Source organism: Solanum dulcamara, chromosome 8, assembly GCF_947179165.1.
Source record: "Solanum dulcamara chromosome 8, daSolDulc1.2, whole genome shotgun sequence".
In the NCBI taxonomy this organism is placed as follows: Eukaryota; Viridiplantae; Streptophyta; class Magnoliopsida; order Solanales; family Solanaceae; genus Solanum; species Solanum dulcamara.
Genome location: NC_077244.1, coordinates 37,622,636 through 37,639,858, shown reverse-complemented (window position 1 = coordinate 37,639,858; position 17,223 = coordinate 37,622,636). Strand labels below are relative to the sequence as shown.

The 17,223-nt window shown below is 37.4% G+C and overlaps 1 long non-coding RNA gene across 1 annotated transcript in view; it reads left to right on the top strand.

Annotated features, from left to right (window-relative positions):
- Positions 1 to 12,320, top strand: part of LOC129898589 (uncharacterized) — a 34,360-nt gene extending 22,040 nt beyond the window's left edge. Inside the window, exons 5-6 of the long non-coding RNA XR_008769403.1 lie at positions 1,742 to 1,807; positions 12,087 to 12,320. This is a non-coding gene — a long non-coding RNA (uncharacterized LOC129898589). The remainder of the gene's footprint in view (positions 1 to 1,741; positions 1,808 to 12,086) is intronic.
- Positions 12,321 to 17,223: the final 4,903 nt, after the last annotated feature.

Sequence of the window (17,223 nt, the reverse complement as noted above, 5' to 3'; positions counted from 1 at the left end):
CCATCCTGCAATTCTCTTGTAAAAACCCGAAAGTTGGAAAACAAATTATAAGAATAAAATCTCAGAAATAATTTTGCACCAGTTGAGGTTTACAAGGCCCATCACAGGATGTACTAAGCACCAAATCCCATGGAAAGGAGTCATGATGGGGAGAGAAATTAGGGAAAAGATTAGGAGAGGACCAAGATCGGGTTCACGGCTCGTGGTGATGTTCACAGACCTTCAAATGGTCCATGGAATCCAACTATCAGAACCATTAAAGTGGGTCATCTTCACGATGGCCACTATGGCCCATAGAGGTCTTCATGGCCCATGGTCCCCTTTAGTTAAAAGTCTTTGCCCAGACATAACTGAGGCAATCTTCACGGACCACTCCACGACCCTTGGATCTCTTCACAGACCGTGAAGATGGTCCATCCAAGGGTCTGTTTAGTTATTTTCTTAGAGGCGTTATGGTCATTACCCACTCTTTCATATTAATAGTTGGACGTTTTAGGCCATTTTCCCCATAACCTATAAATACCCAAAACCCTCTTTAAAGTCTCATTCTCTCTCAAACACCTAGCACAACAATCATCTCTCTAAGAGTTTCCTTTCCCAAAGATCTTTCTTTTTCCTCAAGATAAGTTAGGGCTCCAAGGTGAAGATAGGCTTCCATTACTAGAAGATTGCACTTAGGGATTTGATCACTAAGGTATGTGAGAATTCATTCATGGATCCTTTCTGTCATGGAGTCCCAAGGTTTTCTCAAATTCTTTTTTATGAATTCTTCTTCTAAAGCCCTAGTTTCCATGGAATTGTATTTGGTGTTCCTAATTATGATTTATCTTATGAATATTGATCAATTTATGCCTAATTCACATCACATGGCATGATTTCAAGTTAAATTTCAATGACCCATACTATATGATATTGTCAAGTATGTTTTTAATGAATTATGATCATGAATTTCAAAGGACTTCAATAAATGTTTTATGAATGATATCATGGACTTATGAATGACTCATGAAAGTTAAGAATGATATTTTCGTTGATGTTTCAAGAAATTATGAATGAATTGTGAAAGACTTTCACATAACATACAAGGAATCATGAATTAGATGCTTTTGATTAAGTATCTCTTAAGAATTGACTATGTTATGAATTCATGATGTTATTAAGGAGACATTCTTATGACTATTTTATGATGTAGATTGGTATTGATAATTTATTTCCTAATGTATTTAATAACTATGATTTATGTATTCCATTGGGAGTTATACTTAGCACCGAGCGGACTAGTGGCGATTACCCATGTTGCATAACTATGTGCCACCGTAAGTTTGAAGGAGATTACCAATCCCAATGACTAGAAGTGAATACCCAAGTCTAAAGAGCTAGAGGTGAGTACCCGGTTCTCATGATGATAATGCCTTTATGTCATGGCATGATATATTAGGCCCTCTTTGATTAGGCAACACCTCGTACTCCATGTCATAGCTCATATGGTTATATATTGGTTGGCGGTCTCTCCCACAAAAGCTCATGATATGACTACCTCATGTTCTTACTTGTAATCTACTCATGAGTTTTGCATTGACCATGTCTTATATCTTAGGATCCTTTTTTTAAATTTTTTTTTACTATGTTTTAATCTTGGTCATTGCACTATCATGTCTTATTCCCTGCATTGCATACTTCTCAAACTTAGTGCATTTCATGTACTAACACATACTTTTGCCTACATTGTATCATAATGTAGGGTCTGACGATCATCACACTTATCCTTTCGCTCGTGGCTAGATATTTAGTACTACTTCTATTGTTGGTGAGTCCTCCTGCTTTGAGGACAAGACATTTATATTTTTATTGTTCCTTATCGCTTTTACTTTCATATTTTGGGTGAGCTAAGAGTTTGTTTTATGTCCCCATCTAGACTAATAAAGGCATGTTTACACATTGATGATATGTATCTCTGTTTATTCGAATGAATTATTTTTAGTCTTCTTCCTATTCAAAATTTTAGTTGAGACTTATCTTCCACTGTATGATCTTATCGATGTCTTTACTTACCTTATGTGTGTGATGCATGATAAGAGGCTTGGTAGGAGTTCCTTGGGATTCTAATCGATGTGTTACGCCTAGGGCCTAGGTTGGATCATGAAAAATATGGTATCAGAGTACAAGGCTTAAAGTTTCCTTGAGAGTCTAACGTGCCGCGTCAAGTAGAGTTTTATTCATCGGTGTTAAGCGCGCCACATTTATGAATAGGAGGCTATGAGGAATTTTAGGAAAAATCACTTCTTTCATGATCTTATCTTGCTATAGAGTTGAACTCTAAGGCTTTTCTTCTAAATCACAAACATGCCTCCACGAAGAGCTCCGATAAGAAGGAATGTTGGAGAAGGACAATAAGATCCGAATGACCCAATTACTGAGCAAGTGAATTCTGCGAAATTTAAAGCAGCGTTTCAAGTGCTTTCCCAAGCTATAATGGCATAAGTTAATAGGGAAGTAGTTTCTCTCGTGAACCCAAATGTGGGTACAACAGCGATAAGAGTTTGTAACTTTACTAGGATAAATCCACCGAAGTGTCATGGGTCCAAGTTGGATTAGGATCCCCAAAAGTTAATTGAAGGGATTCAAAAGATTGTTAATATTATGGGTGACGTCGGTGGAGAAGGTGGATTTAGCCCTTTACTAATTGAAGGGAGTCGCTCAAATTTGGTTTAGTCAATGAAAGGGAGAGAGAGCTAGGGATGTAGGTCCCGTTGATTGGGAGGAGTTTAAGGATACTTTTCTAGAATGTTTCTTTCGTTTGGAGTTGAGAGAGGCTAAGATCCAAGAATTTATCAACTTGATATAAGGAAACATGAGTGTGAGAGAATATCTTAAAGTTCACACAATTATCCAAATATGCTTCATTTATGGTTGCCAACCCTAGAGCTGATATGAGCAAGTTCGTATTAGGAGTTTTGGAGTTTTTGTCCAAGGAATGTAAAACCACTATGTTGATCATTAAGTTGGACATCTCTAGTCTCATGACACAGGCCGAGTAAATGGAGGAAAAAGAAGTTTAAAGAGAGGTCTAGAAGGGAGTCCTAGAGGGCTCGAACCAATGGTGGTTCATCTTTTTTTAGTGGTTCAGTATCTAAGTTCAACAAGGAGAGGGTGCCATGCCTTAAGCATCAACGTTACAGTTGTAGTAGTCAAATTTTACCCACATGTTAGAATTGTGAGAGGAACCACCTGGGAGATTTTCTAGCCGATTTGGGTGCATGTTTTGGTTGTGGTAAGATGGGGCATAAGATAAGGGATTTCCCTTTGGTTTGCAAAAATGATGAGGATAGTCGTCGGTGAGCTCAGCCCTACCTTTTTTTAGGTTGTCCAACTCGACAAAGTACTTTATCGAGTATGTTATGAGTTTCTATTTCGATGTTATGATTAGTATGGATTGACTTCATGTTATGCCCTGATTGATCTTAGTACCCGAGTGGTTGAGTTTCCATGTTAATTGAAGAGTTAGTTCCTCATGTCCACCCTTATGATTCCTACATTTCAGTCCTTCTCATGTGTTCATATGCGTGCATGTTCATGAAGTTTATTTTAAGCTATGTTTTATGTTAGTTGAAAGTCTCATGGTTTATATATTTTAAAAGTGTTATTGTATTCGTGTTGGGTTGATAGTCATCTTTTCATGTCCTATTTATGCTAATTTGAGTCTCATTCGAGGATAAATATTCTCAAGGAGGATAGAATGTAAGATCCCAAAAGTTGGAAAGTCGAAATAAGGAATGTAAGAATGAAATCTCAAAAAATAATTTGAACCAGTTGAGGTTCATGAGGTCCATCACGGGCCGTACTCATCACCACAAATCATGGAAAGGAGTCGTGGAGGTGACAAGAAATAGGGGAAAGATTAGGAGAGGACAGGGTTCACGGCCCGTAGTCATGTTCATGGATCATCAAATTATCCGTGAAAGACAACTCTCAGAACCATTAATGTGGCTCATCTTTATGATTGCCACCACTGCCTGTAAAGACCTTCACAACCCGTGGTCCCCTTCAGTCAAAAGTCCTTGCGCAGACTTAACAAAGGCAATCTTCATGGACAACTCCCATGGAGCTCTTCATGGACCGTGAAAATGGAACATCCTGGGGTTCATTCAATTATTTTCTTAGGGGCATTTTGGTCATTACCCAATTTTTCATATTAACAGTTGGATGTTTTAGTCCCTTTCCCCGTAACCTATAAATACCCAAAGCCTTTTTTATAGCTCATTTTCTCTCAAACACCTAGCACACGAATCACCTCTCTAAGAATTTCCTCTCCCAAAGATCTTTCTTCTTCCTTAAGTCAAGTTAAGATTTATTTATGTTAAGGCTTGGGGGTGTTGCTTAACCCCTGACTGTGCACGAGAGGTGGGAGCCTCGTGTAGGGTCTGTTCCCATAAAAAAAAAAAAAAAAAGTCAAGTTAAGACTCCAAGGTCAATATCAGGTTTTCATTGCTAGAATCTTTCACTTAGGGCTTTGTTCACCAAGTGTAAACCCCGTAAATCAAAAGTCGATACGGAGGAACAAACTTTTGAAAATGGACTTCTTCAGCCTCTACAACTCAACCTACGAGTCATAGGTATTTCTAAGAGTCATAGGATTGACTTGAAGAAGTGATGTTGAGATGTAGAATTGAACTAAGTTAAAAGGGAAGTCTATGAGCCAAAGTTACGAGTCATAAGATTTTGGATGAGTCGTAGACACAACTCGTGACGGGAGTTAAGAGACTCAGTACTCAGGGTTTCTTAGACCCTCCAGGATGAGTCCTTTTTATGAATCGTAGAAGAGTCTACGACTGATAGAGACTAGTCATAGGAAAAGTCCTAAGGGTTAACTTTCAGGGTTTTCTCAAACCCTGTAAGGCGAGTCATTCCTACGACTTGTCGACCCCTCTACGAGTCATAAGGACCACTCCTAGGGTCAGTCCGACAAGATTTTAAGACAGACATTTTAGTCCTTTCCTATATTTTATCAGTGAAGTGTGGTCTTTTTGGGACTAAAATCAACCCTATCTAAGGTCCCTAAGCCTTCCCAAGCCCTTCATTTCTCACATTAACTCCCATACACAAAACCCTTTCCACTTGAGATTTCTCTCAAGGTCTCCTCTATTCCCAAGCAAAGTTCTAGGGTTTCCCAAAGAAAGATCAAGTCTCTTCTTTCAATTTCATGGTCAAATTCATCAAGGTATGTGGGTATTTATTCATGGGTTCTTCCACCCATGAAGCCCAAGTATTTTCTAACTTAGTAGCTCAATTTCAAATTCGGAATTTTATGAGTCTTCATATCATGATTCCAAATGCATAGATTATTGAGTCTTTGAAGTTTATTTGCCTATCTTAGCTTATATTGAATCTTAATTGCATGGAATTTTTGATTTATCAAAGGTCCTTATATGAAGGCATGAAAGGGTTTTAAAGTGAATTGGTGGGTTATTTCAAGTATGTTTTAAATTGGTGAATTCCATTACTCTCATGCATGCTAGCATTGATTTTAATGATTTGAAGTTGAATTAACTAAATCCACCATGTTTTACCATGACTCTTTTAAAGAATGTTTGAGTTAATTGAAGGGGTTTTTAACCCAATGTTTATAAAGGCTTATTTTCTACGAATGTGAAGGTTTTTAAGGAATGATAAAATGATGATGAAAGGGATTCTTGGCTAAAGAAAGGATTGTATATGATGAGAAAAATCCTCAGATTTGAATCATCAAGTTTTAAGAACTTATTCTACCGAATGATGATTTGATGTCTAAAAAGCTATATATATGCTTATGTTATGACGATGTTTATTTACTATTCCATAGGATTCGACTTAGCATCAAACGAGGATTGAGGTGGGGTTAACCAAACTAATTAAGGCATTTCTCCTCCTCCCCCTCCTTTTCAAATGCCTACTCTGGCTTCTAGGATTCGAGAGTTCAAGAGGATGAATCCACCCGAATTTAATAGTTCCAAATTAGATGAGGACCCTATGGAGTTTATTGATGAAGTTTATTAGATTGTTGCTATCATGGGAGTGCCTCCAAATAAAAAGGCTGAGCTAGTGGCTTATCAACTCAAGGGCGTAGCAAGGGTTTGGTATGAGCAATGGATTGTTGAGATGAGTGAAGATATGGAACCTATAGAAAGGGAAGAGTTCAAGGATGCCTTTCTAGATTGCTTGTTTCCTTTGGAAGTAAGGGAGGCAAAGATTTAAGACTTTATCAACCTTCGCCAAGGGGGCATGAGTGTAAAGGAGTATGCCCTCAAATTCACTAAATTATCTAAGTATGCTCCTTTCATGGTCTCCGATGCAAGGGCAAGGATGAGAAAATTCATCTCGGTATTTTGAGTTTGGTGTCCAAGGAATGCAAAGCGGTTATGTTGGTCAAAGAGATGGATATCTCCCCACTCATGAAATATTGAACCAAATTAAGGATGAGAAGTTCAGGGAGAGGTTAAGAGGGTTTAAGAAGTCTAGAGTTGATGGTGGAGGGTTCAATCACCACATGTTCGGTAATAGTGATAGTGCAAAGGGCCAAAGTGGGCAACGATTTGTGGGGAAAAGATCCACCAGTCCTTCTCCTATAAGGTTCAACAAGGAAAAGGGTGCTAATCCAATGGTTCCAATGAAGAACGTGGGTGCTCAAGCTTTCCCCGCTTGCAAGAAGTGTTGGAAAACTCACAAAAAGGAATGCTTAGCCCACTCCAATGAATGATTCAAGTCTGGTAAACCAGGTCACCAAGCTAGAGATTGTAGAGGTGGTGCTGGTAGGCCTCAAGGGAAAATTTCTCATGGTTAAAAAGCTCAGGGGAGTAGCTAACGCACCAACTAATTTTATGTCTTCCATAGGAGACAAGAGGTTGAGGAAGCACCCAATGTTATTGCCGGTATATTAAAGGTATTTGCTTTTGATGTGTATACATTATTAGATCCGGGTACCAATTTGTCGTTTGTTACTCCATTCCTTACTAATAGTTTGGTGTGTTACCCAAAATGTTATTAGAACTCTATTTGGTGTCTACCCCCATTGGTGATTCGCTTGTTTGCTACAAAGGTCTATAAAGATTGTCCTATGTCTATTTTTCACAAAGTTGTTCCTTGTGATCTCATCGAGCTTGACATGGTAGATTTTGATGTTATTCTTGGGATGGATTGGTTGCATGCATCTTATGCTTCTATAGATTATGGAACTCGTAGAGTCAAGTTTCAATTCCTAAGTGAGCCTATTCTTGAATGGGAGAGTCGTGATTCAGTAGTTAATGGTAGGTTTATTTGTTTTCTTAAACCTCGAAAGTTGATTTCTAAGGGTTGCATCTACCATATTATGAGGGTTAGGGTTGTCAACTCCGAAAGTCCTTCTCTTGAGTCAGTTTCCGTGGTTAATGAGTTTTTTGATGTCTTTTCTAATGACCTCCTCAGTTTCCCCCTTTAAAGAAAAGTTGATTTCAGTATTGATCTTCTACTCGATACTCAACCTATCTTTATTCCTGTTTACCGAATGGCCTCGGCGAAATGAAAGAAGTTAAAGGAATAATTAAAGGACTTATTGGAAAAGGGATTTATAAGTCCAAGCATTTCACCATGGGGTGATCCCGTGTTGTTTGTGAGGAAGAAGAATGGTTCGCTTCGAATGTCCATAGAATACAACTAATTGAACAAGTTGACCATTAAGAACAAATATTTGATTCCTAGGATAGATGACCTATTTGACCAATTGCAAGGGGCATGTCATTTCTCAAAGATTGATCTCCGGTCCGGCTACCAACAACTAAGGGTAAGGGAGTGTGACATTCCCAAGATGATATTTCTCAAACGAGGTATGATCATTTTGAGTTTGTGGTAATGTCGTTTGGATTGAAGAATGCAACAGTGGTATTTATGGATCTAATAAATAGGGTTTTCAAACCCTATCTTGATACCTTTGTGGTAGTCTTTATTGACGAAATTTTGATTTATTCTCTAGATGAGGAAGAATATAAGTGTCATTTGAGAGTTGTGCTTCAAACCTTGATGGGATCAACATTGATATTAAGAAAATGGAGGTGGTGCAAAATTGGCCTAGACCATTGTCTCCTTTGGACATTCAGAGCTTTTTGGGTCTATTCGGGTATTATAGAAGGTTTATCGAAGGGTTCTCTTTTATCTCATCTCCTATGACAAAATTAACTCAAAAGAAGGCAAAGTTCCTATGGACGGATAAGTGTGACAGAAGTTTCCAAACTCCGAAAGATCGACTTACCTTTGCTCCAATTTTGACTCTACAAGAAGGATTAGAAGGGTTTGTGGTGTATTATGATGATTCAAGGGTCATTTTGGGTTATTTCTTGATGCAAAATGAGAAGGTCATAGCTTATGATTCTAGGTAATTGAAGGTGCACCAGCGTAACTATCCCATCCATGATCTTAAGTTAGCAGCCGTTGTGTTTGCTCTAAAGATTTGGAGGCATTACCTCTATAGGGTAAATGTGGGTGTGTTTACTAATCACAAAAGTCTCTAATATGTGTTATCTCAAAAGAACCTCATTCTCAGGCAAATAAAGTGGCTTGAACTTTTCAATGACTATGACATGAGTATGCATTATCATCCGGATAAAGCCAATATTATTGCCGATATACTTAGTAGGGTATCTATAGAGAGTGTGGCTCATGTTGATGAAAGGAAGAGGGAGTTGTTAAGGGATGTTCACTGGTTGGCTAGATTAGGGATGAAGTTGAGTGGTTCTGAAAATGGTGGGTTGTTTGTTAAAAATGGGTCTGAATCATCTTTGATGGGGGATTTAAGTCAAAATAAGACCTTGACATAGCATTGATGGAGTTAAAGAAGCTGATGAAAGAAAATAAAGTAGAAGTCTTTTCATAAGGAGGAGATGGTGTACTTCTCTACCAAGGTCGGTTATGTGTTTGGAATGTGGATGGCCTAAGGGGTTTGATCTTGAGGGAGGCTCATAATTCCTCATATTCTATTCACCTCGGTTTGACTAAAATGTACCAATACCTAAAGGAGCTTTATTGGTGGGGTGACATGAAAAAGTACATAGCTAGGTTCGTGGCTGAATGCCCAAATTGCCAACAAGTTAAGGCCGAACATCAAAGGCTGAGTGGCCTAGAATAAGACATTGAAATCTGCACTTGGAAGTGGAAAGATGTGAACATGGACTTTGTAGTGGATTTGCCTCATACTCGGAAACATCATGACTTGATTTGGGTGATTATTGATAGAATGATGAAGTCGCTCCACTTCTTACCAGTCAAAATTTCTTATAGTGCCGAGGATTATGCTAAGTTGTATATTCATGTATTGGTAAGGTTTCATGGTGTTCCTTTGTTGATTATTTCAGATCCTGGTACCCAATTTACTTCTTATTTTTGGAAATTATTTCAAAGGGGTCTTGGTACCAAAGTGAATCTAAGTACCGCATTTCATCCTCAAACCAATGGGCAAGCCGAACGAACAATTCAAACACTAGAGAATATGTTAAGAGATTGTGTGTTGGAGTTCAAAAGGAGTTGGGGTGACCATCTATTTCTTATTGAGTTCGCCTACAATAATAGCTACACTTAAGTATTGGGATGGCGCTGTTTGAGGCTTTGTATGGGAGACAATGTAGGTCTCCGGTTGGTTGGTTCAAAGTGGGTGAGAGACCTTGTTTGGTCCCGATTTCGTGCTTGATGCTTTGGAGAAGGTGAGAGTCATTAGAGAAAGGTTAAAGATGGCCCAAAGTCGCTAAAAGTCATATTCCGATACTAGGAGAAGGGATCTTTAGTTTAGTGTGGATGATTTTCTATACTTGAAGGTTTCACCCATGAAGAGTGTAATTTGATTTGGTAAGAAATGGAAATTGAGACCTAGGTATGTAGGTGATCCAAGTTCCATAGTGCCTTTGGAAGTAGTGAATGTTAAAGAAAACTTGACCTATGAAGAGGTCCCGATTGAAATTTTTGACCGACAAGTCAAGAGATTAAGGAACAAAGAAGTTGCGTCCGTCAAAGTCCTTTGGAGGAATCAACAAGTCAAAAGTTCTACATGGAAAGCGGAAGAAGATATGATGAAGCGATACCCTCATATCTTTCACTCTTCTCAAGCCTAAGGTACTAAGTTATTCATGAATCATTTAAGGTTCCTAAGTTTCAGTTTTCCTAAGTCTTCATATGCATGCAAGTTCATGAAGTCGATTTTAAAGTCACGTTTTATGTTAAGTGTGAAAGTCTCATGGTTTATGCATGTTTATGTGTCATTGCATTCATGTTGGGTTGCTAGTCCTCATTCCATGTCTTTTCTATACTAGTTGTGTCTCATTAGAGGACGAATGTTCCCAAGGGGAGATATTGTAAGACCCTATAAGTGAAAGTTGATATGAAGGAACAAACTTTGAAAAATGGACTACATCAGCCTCTACGACTCAACTTACGAGTTGTAGGTACTTCTACCAGTAGTAGGACTGACTTGTAGAAGTGATGTTGAGGTGGAAAATTAAACTAATTTAAGAGGGAGGTCTACGAGACAAGTTTACAAGTCATAAGATTTTGGACGAGTCGTAGACATCACTCGTGGTGGAAGTTCAGAGACTCTGTCCTCTAGGTTTCTCAGACCCTGCAGGATGAGTCCCTTTTACGAATCGTACAAGATTCTACGACTCGTAGATATGAGTCATAGGAAAATTACTGAGGGTCACTTCTCAGACTCTAAAAGATGGCTCATTTCTATGACTCATCGACCCTTCTACGAGTTGTAAGGACTATTAGTAGGGTCAGTCTGCCAAGATTTTAAGAAGGGCATTTTAGTGCTTTCTTATGTTTTATCAGTGAAGTGTGGTCCTTTTGGGACTAAAATCTACCCTATCTAAAGACCCTAAGCCTTCCCATGACCCTCATTTCTCACATTAAATCCTCTTCACAAAACCCTTTCCTCTCAAGATTTCTCTCAAGGTCTCCTCCATTCCCAAGCAAAGGTCTAGAGTTTTCTAGTCTCCTCTTCCAATTTCAAGGTTGAATTCATCAAGGTTTGTGGGTCTGCATTTATGGGTTCTTCCACCCGTGGATCCCAAGTATTTTCTAACTTAGTAGCTCAATTTCAAATTGGAAATTTTATGGGTTTTCATATCATGATTCCAAATGCATAGATTATTAAGTATTTGAAGTTTATTTATCTATCTTAGCTTATATTGACTCTTAATTGCATGGAATTGTTGATTTATCAAAAGTTCTTATATGAAGGCATGAAAGGGTTTTAAAGTGAACTGGTGGATTGTTTCAAGTATGTTTTAAATTGGTGAATTCCATTACTCTCATGCATGGTAGTATCGACTTTAATGATTTCAAGTTGAATTGGCTAAACCCACCATGTTTTACCATGACATTTTTTAAAGAATGTTTGAGTTGATTGAAGGAATTTTTAACCCAATGTTTATAAAGGCTTATTTACTACAAATTTGAAGGTTCTTAAAGAATGATCGAATGATGATGAAAGGGTTTCTTGGCTAAAGAAAGGATTCTATGTGATAAGGACAATCCTCACATCTGAATCATCAAGTTTTAAGAAGTTATTCTACTGAATAATGATTTAGTGTCGAAATCTATATGTATGCTTATGTTATTATTATGTTTATATACTATTCCATGGGATTTGACTTAACACCGAATGAGGCTTGAGGTGGGGTTCGGTAAGAGAATTCTAGTAACAACCTCTTATTTCATTAACTATGTGTCAATATAGGAGCCCTAGTAGGCTTTTAGACTAGTGGATCCACGTATGGTCATCTAAAGTTAAAGTTAAAAAAATGAATAAAGTTTGATGGAGTTCTACCCGACAAGTAGTCTCCCCATGCCAATATAGGGGGTTATATTGGATTCTATGTAATAGTTCGCATGGTCTTAAGATGTCGATTATGGTCTCTTCCCACATATGTATAATCCAAATGCTATTTATTAATTTCGCATGCATGCATCGCATTGTGTTCCATACTATATAATGTTCTAATTTGTTTCTTCAATGTTAATGCATGCCTACATACTTAGTTCATTCAAAGTACTAATGCATACTCTTTTACATACATGTTATTACCATGTAGGGACCGGTGCTCTTCCTCATTCTCCTCCAACTGGCTAGCTCGGATTAACTTGAAGGTTACTTGTGGTGAGTTCCCATATTTCGGGAACAACATCCCTTTTATTCTAGTTATGCAAAACATTAAGACTTCTATTATGACATTTCTTGAGACTTGTTTTGAGGGTGAGCTAGGGATATGTCTTAGCCCCCGCCAAGTCTATTAGTAGAGGTATGTTTGGAAAAAAATGTATAATGATCTAAGGTTGACAATGACTCTTATTCTATGATATTCTCCCTTAGTCCCATTTTCCCTTTTATTCTGCTTATTGTTAATCGTCATTATTTATCGTCATTATTTATGAAGACCAAATAAATACTAAGAGGCTTGTTTCTGGTACTTTCGAGTCCTTCATTCGTCGTTTCACGTCTAGGCCTAGGCTTGGGTCGTAACACCAAGGTAGTGGGAATTCATCCATGGATTCTTTCATCCATAGAGTCCCAAGGTTTTCTTAAATTCTCTTTTATGAATTCTTCTTCTAAAGCCCTAGTTTCTATGGAATTGCATTGGATTTTCTATATTATGATTTATCTTATGAATATTGATCAATTTATGCATAATTCACATCACGTTGCATGATTTCAAGTTAAATTTAAATGACTTATGTTATATGCTAGTTCCAAGTATGTTTTAATGAATTATGATCATGAATTTCAACGGACTTCAATGAATGTTTTATAAATGATATCAAGGACTTATGAATGAATCATAAAAGTTAAGAATGATGTCTTCAATGATATTTCAAGAAAGTATCAATGATTTGTGAAAGTCTTTTTCACAATATGCAAGAAATCACGAATTAGATGTTTTTGATTAAGTGTCTCTAATAATTGACTATGTTATGAATTCATAATGTTATTAAGGAGCTATTCTTATGATTGTTTTATGATATGGATTGGTATTGATCATTAACTTTCCTAATGTATTCAATGACTATGATTCATGTATTCCTGTAAGACCCCAAAAGTTGAAAAGTTGAAAACAATGAGAAATTTCAAGAAAATTGGAGTATCTCCTTTTCTAGTTGATCTACGAGTCATAGTCACTCCTACGAGTCATATGAGTGAATTGTAGGGATGGTGCTGAGGAAGGAAGGTTGGATAAGTATGAGGAAAGGTCTACAAGTTAAGTTGACGACTCATAGACACTTTGATGACTCATAAGAATAATTCGTAAGAAAGGTGCAGGTTTTTTAGGGTTAACAGGATGAATGCGTCATAAGACCCATATACATGATGAATACTCATAGAAATGAGTCATAGGGGAAGATCAGATACTCAAGATTTTAGGGAATTTTAGACTTTGCAGTGCGAGTCATTTCTACGACTCGTAGAAACCTATACGATTCATAGAAGCCCAGTCATAAGCTTTGTTGATGGAATTTAATGAGGGGTATTATGGTACTTTTCCATTTTATGTTCAATGAATCTAGACACTTTTGGGGGAAATTTCAGAACCTATAACTACCCAACCCTTCAAAATCCCCCCTATTCCAATTCATTATCAAAATCTTCTAAATTATTCAAAGGGGTCTTCTCTCAAGGTCTTCTCCTACAAGTCAAAGCTAGGGTTTCAAAAACTCAAGTTTCCTTCTCAATTTCAGAGTTAGATTCATCTAGTATATGGGATCTCATTCATGGGTTCCTTTCACCCATGAAGTCCCAAGGATTTCTTCAAAAATCTCCTCAATTTCAATTACTTTCTAACCATAGATTGATGGCATTGCATTGGGCTATTTCAATTATGTGTTTACTAGTATTCAATGATTATTATAATTATGATTCTATATTAATTTCATAATTTCAAGTTGTTTTACAAGTGCCCTTGCATAATGCTAATTTCAATGATGATTTCCATGAATTATGATTATGAATTTCAATAGTTTTCAAAGAAGGCTTTTATGAAAGAAGTTTGAGACTTATGAATGATTGATGAAGGTTTAAATGATGTTTCAATGATGCTTCAATGATTTTAAAGAAGTTTATTATGGTGTGATAAGGACAATTCTCACACAATCATGATTAAAAGGTGATAAGAATAATTCTCACCAAGTTTATGGATTCTTATAAATCGATTAAGTTAAAGAGCTACTCTTATGAGTATCTTTATGATGATGCTATTGATAATGTATTAATATTTTAATGAATTTCGTTGGAATATTGACTAAGCACCGAGAGTACTTTTAGGTAGGGTTTGGTCTTGTAACCAAAGGTTTGTTACCCAAGGGAATCCTAGTAGAAACCTGAAGTCCCAAATTACATTGCCTCATAGGTTGCCTTTATGACCTAGATAGTGGATTCACGTAGAGCTTATGATGTTCATGATGTTCTCACGGAGTCTACCTTGGCAAGTAGCCTCTCTCTTCTCAATGTGGGAGTTACTTCAGATTCTATGTTATAATTCGTATGGCCTTAGATGTCGGATAAAAGTCTTATCCCACACAAGTTATATGAAATGATGTAAGTTTTAGTATGATGATTATGATGCATTGACCACAAAGCATTCAATATTAATTCAAATACTTTTAAGTCTTAGCTATGCAGTCATTATATTGGTCATTCATCCTATGTCCATATTGCTCATGCTTTACTTCATTGTTCATCCTATAAGGCCGGTCCCGTGAATTGGGAAGAATTCAAAGGAGTATTTGTTGATTGTTTTTTCCCATTGGAGTTAAAAAAGGCCAAGATACAAGAGTTCATTAACCTCAAGTAAGGGAATATGAGTGTGAGGGAGTGTACCCTCAAGTCCACCTAATTGTCAAAGTATGCCCTGTTTATGGCTGCCGACCCGAGAGCTCGTATGAGCAAGTTTGTTTCAGGCGTGTCGGATTTGGTGTACAAGGAGTAAAACATGGCTATTTTGATTATGGAAATGGATATCTTAATACGCATGACCCATGAAGAGCAAATAGAGGATGAGAATATAAGAGGGAAAGCTAGAGAGTCCAAAAGGGCAAGGACCGATGGTGGTGATTCCTCTCTTGCTAGGTCCGAAAATGGTGGGCGTCCTCATTTTTGCCAAAGGTATTTCAGGAAAGGTTCTTCAAATGCTCCGACTCCAAGGTTTGACAAAGATAGGGTGCCCAACTATAAGCCTCAAGAAGGAGTTCCAAATGGCCAAGTTTTCCCCGCATGTAAGAAGTGTGGAAAGAATCACAAGAGAGAGTGTTTAGCGGGATTGAATTGTGTACTATAGATTTGAGAAGCCAGGACATCATGCTAAGGAGTTTGGAGTTAAAGATGGTTGTCCTCAAGGACAAGTTGCTCATGGAGGAAAAGTACAACAAGGTGCCCAAGCTCGACCAAAAGATGGTCAATGCAATAATCAGTTTTATGCTCTTCATGTTAGGCAAGAGGTGGAGGAGACTCCTGATGTTGTAACCAGCATGTTACGGGTCTTTTTCTATGACTTTTATGCCTTACTTGATTCAAGTGACAATTTATCTTTTATTACTTCTTATGTGGCTATGAGGTTTGATGTTAGCCCTGAAATATTGTTGGAGCTTTTTTCCATTTATACTCCTGTAGGTGAGTCAGTGGTGACTAAAATAGTCTATTGAAATTGTCCATTTTTTATTTTTCATAAATTTACTTCTTGTGATCTAGTTGAACTTGATATGATTGATTTTGATGTTACCCTTGGTATGAATTGGCTATATGCATGTTATGCTTCTATTATTTGTAGAAACCGTGTGGTTAAGTTTCAATTTCCTACTGAGTCTATCCTAAAATGGAAGGGAAGTAATTTCGTGTTTGATGGTCAATTCATCTCGTGCCTCAAATATCAAAAAATAATTTCCAAGGGTTGCATCTATCATCTTGTACGGATTAGAGATACACATTATGAAGCCCCTTCTCTATAGTCAATCCTATTGTTAATGAGTTCCTGGATGTGTTTTCTAATGATCTACTGGGTTTTCCTCCAAAAAGGGAAATTGACTTCGGCATAGACCTTCTATTCCTCTTTACCGAATGGCTCCGACAGAGCTACAAAAGTTAAAGGATCAATTAAAAGATTTGTTGGATAAGAGTTTTATTAGACCAAGTAATCCCTTTAGGGTTCTCCAATTTTGTTTGTTAGAAAGAAGGATGGTTAGCTTCGTATGTGTATCGACTAGATAATTGAACAAAGTGCCATAAAGAATAAGTATTGAATTCCAAGGATAGATGATTTTTTTGACCAATTACATGGGGCAAGTTACTTCTCTAAGATTGATCTCCGTTCCAGTTATCACCAATTAAAGGTAAGGGAGTGTGATATTCCCAATACGGCATTTTGAACAAGGTATGGCCCTTTTGAATTTTTAGTTATGTCCTTTGGAATAACCAATACCCCTGAGGCCTTCATGGACTTGATGAATAGGGTGTTCAAGCAATACTTGGACATGTTCGTGATTGTGTTTATTGATGGTATTTTTTAACTCTCAGAATGAGGAGGAGCATGTGGGTACTTGAGAATTGTGCTGCAAATTTTGAGGGACAAGAATTTATTTGCCAAGTTTAGTAACTGTGAATTTTGGATAAGAGAAGTGGCATTTCTCATCCATGTGGTGTCCAGTGATGGAATTAAGATTGAGCTAAGAAAAATGGAGGCGATAAAGAATTGGCCTAGACCATTGTCTCCTTCGAATATTAGAAGTTTCTTAGGCCTAGACGGATGGTAAGAAGGTTTTTAGAAGGTTTTTCATCAATCTCTTCGCCTTTAATCAAGTTAACCCAAAAGAAAGTGAAGTTCCAATGGTCGGAAGCATGTGAGAAGAGTTTCCAAGAGTTGAAGGATGGTCTTACTACTGCTCCTATTTTGACTTCATCAGAAGGTTTCGATGTCTTTTTGGTGTATTATGATGCCTCAAGGATAGAACTTGGTTATGTGTTAATGCAGCATGGTAAGGTGATAGCCTATGCTTCTAGTCAACTTAAGATACATGAAAGGAACTATCCGACTCATGACTTGGAACTAGCGGCGGTTATGTTTGCATTGAAGATTTAGAGACACTATCTTTATGGTGTCCATGTGGATGTGCTCACCGATCACAAGATTTTGCAATATATTTTTAAATAAAAAGACCTGAATATTCTTCAAAGGAGATGCCTTAAAT